This window comes from Tupaia chinensis, unplaced genomic scaffold (genome assembly GCF_000334495.1).
Source record: "Tupaia chinensis unplaced genomic scaffold, TupChi_1.0 Scaffold000422_1, whole genome shotgun sequence".
NCBI classification, from domain to species: domain Eukaryota; kingdom Metazoa; phylum Chordata; class Mammalia; order Scandentia; family Tupaiidae; genus Tupaia; species Tupaia belangeri.
This window is the reverse complement of record NW_006159927.1, coordinates 2,528,379-2,532,872: the sequence shown is the minus strand read 5'-3', so window position 1 is coordinate 2,532,872 and position 4,494 is coordinate 2,528,379. Positions and strand designations below refer to the sequence as shown.

General features: G+C 48.1%; 1 protein-coding gene across 1 annotated transcript in view; it reads right to left on the bottom strand.

Moving 5' to 3' along the window:
- Positions 1-4,494, bottom strand: part of NKD1 (NKD inhibitor of Wnt signaling pathway 1) — a 110,372-nt gene that overhangs the window by 19,875 nt on the left and 86,003 nt on the right. The window lies entirely within an intron of this gene.

The following is a 4,494-nucleotide window of genomic DNA, read 5'->3' as shown; positions in this document are numbered from 1 at the left end:
TCCTGCTTAACCCAGCAAGATTATCTTTGCGGAGGGGGTGGGCAAAATTGCAGCGCCTCTCTGATCATTCTTCAGTTGCAAATCAGTCACTGCAGGAGACACTACTGAGTTGAAGGAAGAAAAGGGAAAGGTAGGAGAAAAGAGGAAGGGAAGGGACAGAACACAGAGCAAAGCAAAGCCTTCCTTACACTTGCTCATGAAACACCTTTGGGTGATTTAGAGCATGACTATCCAAACTGCAATGCCTGTTTTTGCAAATAAAGTTTTAATGAGACACACCCACATGAATTCGCAGTTCTAAAAATTTTTGTCAGAGGATGCATATGCTCACCAGGGAGGGACATAGAGACAGAGAGAGAAAGTACCCCAACAGGGCATGGTCACACTACAATTCCCTCTCTTTGATTTCTCTCTCCTTTTGGGCCTATGGGTTCATATGCACACTGGCATGGTTTGTAAGCTGCCAGGTCCAGGACTAGAACAATGCAGTTGGTCATGTGGGACCCAACTGCCTTAACTGCCACCAGGCCATGGGCTAATCCCTAATATGCATTTTCGATGGCTCCTTTCTCTCTGTAAGAGCAACCTGAGTGCCGTCCTTTCTCTAATTCCTGCTTAACCCAGCAAGATTATCTTTGCGGAGGGGGTGGGCAAAATTGCAGCGCCTCTCTGATCATTCTTCAGTTGCAAATCAGTCACTGCAGGAGACACTACTGAGTTGAAGGAAGAAAAGGGAAAGGTAGGAGAAAAGAGGAAGGGAAGGGACAGAACACAGAGCAAAGCAAAGCCTTCCTTACACTTGCTCATGAAACACCTTTGGGTGATTTAGAGCATGACTATCCAAACTGCAATGCCTGTTTTTGCAAATAAAGTTTTAATGAGACACACCCACATGAATTCGCAGTTCTAAAAATTTTTGTCAGAGGATGCATATGCTCACCAGGGAGGGACATAGAGACAGAGAGAGAAAGTACCCCAACAGGGCATGGTCACACTACAATTCCCTCTCTTTGATTTCTCTCTCCTTTTGGGCCTATGGGTTCATATGCACACTGGCATGGTTTGTAAGCTGCCAGGTCCAGGACTAGAACAATGCAGTTGGTCATGTGGGACCCAACTGCCTTAACTGCCACCAGGCCATGGGCTAATCCCTAATATGCATTTTCGATGGCTCCTTTCTCTCTGTAAGAGCAACCTGAGTGGTCACAACAGAGATAACCTGGCTTGCAACAGCTAAAATAGGTATCTGGCCCTTTATAGAAAAGTTTGTGCATGACTTCGGTAGATGAATGGAACCCTCTACCTGCAGCCAGTGACATATTTAATGAGCCGGGCACGGACTGGATTTTCTTTCCTTCCTCTCTTTCTCCCGAGAGCCCTCTCCTCCTTTCAGTTAACCTATTTATTTCTTCCGTGATCAACAGGAAGAGAGAGAAAGACAGCACCCCCAATGGGGTCTGGATGCCACAATTCACCCCTGGTCTCATGTTGCCTGGATCACAGGCAAGTGTTGCTGGCGTACCCAGGGAGGTCTCTGGGTGTGATGCCAGGATCCTCCCATGTGTATCGGCCTTGCAAAGCATCCTGTATTACAACTGCACTATCTGGACCCCTCACCTACTACTTTCTTCCTTGCTGGGAAACCTTTGTGCAGTATGCATCCTGCCCAACCATACAGAGTGGCCATGGAAGAAAGAAAATGTCCATTCTGCTTCCTTAAAAACAATTCTGAGCTCAAGCAAGTCTCGGGTGGTTTGCAGAGTCCCTTCTTTTTGGAAGCCACTCCCCATCCATCCTCACAGCCAAGGCCATGAGGAGTCAGCTTGCCATGTTTACCAAATGACAGTTCTCTCCCACATTGGTTCCCAACCTGGCAGCTCTCCACCCCCAGCAACTGCCAGATTAAATGCATTACTTGACCATCTTCACCCGGCTCCCTTTGATGTTCCCTTCTCAAGCTTCAAAATACCTTTTGGAGGGAGATCAGACAGCATTAAACAGAATTACTAATTAATTAAGCAAAGTTAAATTTTAAACACTGTTTGTTGTGTTAGCCAAAAGCCTGAACAGAACAGACTTTTTTCCTCCGCTGAGATCAAAGCCAGTCTCTTCCCTCGCCCCTCCCCCAGTTTAAAAAAGGGGATGGGAGGAGGAAGAGAGAGGAAAAGAAGAGAGTGAGGAAATACCTCATGGTGGCAACTTTGATCAAGGAGCTCAACTCCAGCTGCCCCTCCCCACCCCAGCCTCAAGGGCTGCTCCTCTCGGGCCCCATGCTGGGAGAACTATGGTCACCTTCTCCAGGACAGTTTATCCTGGCAAGTAGCAATGGCCCAGGGAACAGGATGGCATGGCCCATCCAGTCCGAGCTGCTGACAGCAGATGCCACCCAAACAGCACGAGAGGACGGGCTGTGAAATAACAGTCCGCACCCCCTGGCACCCCACCCTCCTAAGCCGCCCAACAGGCTGAGCACCTCGGGGCTCTGCTCCCTGGCTGGGGTCATTTAGGGTCACAAGGAAACCGGCTCTGTGAAGCCAGCTGTGCCCTGTGCAACTCCAAGAGGTATGGTTCCCATCACAGATACCCGCATCGCTTATGGCATTTTTCAGACAGATGGCAGAAGGTGTCTTGGAGAGGGGCCTCTTTTTCTAATTTGTGCACATGCATTTGGAGCTGGCAGGGTGCTGTCCACACCCATTCAGTCTCGTGCTCTATTCTGCACGGTCCTATGTGGGATCTTCCTCTGCATCACAGAAGCCTCCCCAGCTGTGCAGCCAGAATGCAAAGTCCTTGCAGGTGGGGCTGCTGCTGGCTATCGCTCATGGTGGCCACAGTGTCTAGCTGTCCCCTACATGCCCAAAGCAGACAGTCCACCAGATCCCACAGGTAAGCATAAATAATTAAGGCTGGTTACATAACAAACGTGCCATGATTCCGACTTGATTGAAACTAGGAACTGACATGGGGAAGAAGGTAGTTAAAACTTTGGCTACAATCCAAATCCTGGATGATATTGGCAAATGCCAGTTAATTTTAGCACCATCCTCCAGGGCTCTGTTGATAATAAACTTTGAAAGAAGAGATAAATATAAAACAGTTATAACTAAATCCGTCCACACGCCCTCCACCCCCACCAAAGAACAGAAATGACTAACACTTCAGATGCAGCGAGGTCATCTCTGTCAGCCCAGTTACCTGGCAAGCTCTCCTCAGCTGATACAATGTAAGATTTAACACAAGCCAGAGCTTCCTCGCTGGCGTTTGGACACTTGCCCTCACGTAGCCACAGTCCTTTCTCAACCGTCCACATACAGAATATCTGCGGCAAATATTTCAGTCTTGGGGTAGCTTGCCAGGATGTTTCCTAGTCCCTAACCCTCCGACAGCAGCTGTTAGAGGGAATGCAGATGAATTTTAATATTAGCCCATGCCAAATATAATTAGACAGGTCAGTGTGCTGCCAGTAAAAAGAGAAAGATATCATATGTGCATTCCAGGCCAAATGGTTTCTTGCATGATCTGCATCAGACTCTCTGTAGGAAGCGAGGGTCCGAAAGATACACAAATGTGTTTGCAAGGCGGTCACCCACAGTGGTCTGCCCTGGGGATGCCGGTGAGGTTAGTAGTTAGGCATATTTCATAAAGACCTCTTCAGAACAACATGCAGCGTGTGCTACTATTAGCGTTGTTTTTCAAATGATCAATTTTGGGGCCAGCAGGTGGCACGGTGGTTAAGGGCACTGGAATCCCACATGGCCAACTGGGATTCGAGTCCCAGGTCTGGTAGCTTGCTTACTCTCTTTCTGGTGAAATTAAAATAACAAGTAAACTTAGGTAATTTGTTTTCTTTTTTTTTTTCTTTCTTTCTTTCTTTCTTTTTTTTTTTTTTTGAGAGGTTTTTCCTATGGGGTAGGTGAGCTGTAAAGTCAGAGAGACAGAGAGAAAGTGAGAAATCACCCCCCAGGGGGGATAACCATGCCGCAATCCCTTCTCCGCCATTCTCCTCTTAGGACCTTGGGCACACATGCACACGCCCGGCGTGAGTTTAAGCCACCGGGTCTGGGACTCAAACCATGGTTGACGACATGGGAGTCAAGCAACACAGCCATTACACTAACTGCTGGCCCCAGGTAATTCGTTTGTAAAATGTATTAATTTTATTCAGGATAGAGCATGCACAGGAGAGAGAAAGAGAGATACCCTCAACGGGGATCACATCGTGCTGCCATCCTCTTCCCCAGCCCTCCAGCTCATCGTCTTGGGCACAGGTGCACATACCCAGTGTGTTTCAAGCTGACCCAGAGACCTGAACCTGTAGAGAGCCGTGTGGCTTCCGAACTGCAGTTAAGTTTGTTATCAACTACACTGCCAGGCCAGGCCATTATTTGCATTTTATAATAAAGGAAAGTAAACTTTCAAAAGCAAACTTGGAGGCCTGCAGGTGGCATGGTGGTTAAGGGCACTGGACTCCCACATGGCCAGCCGCAGTTCCAA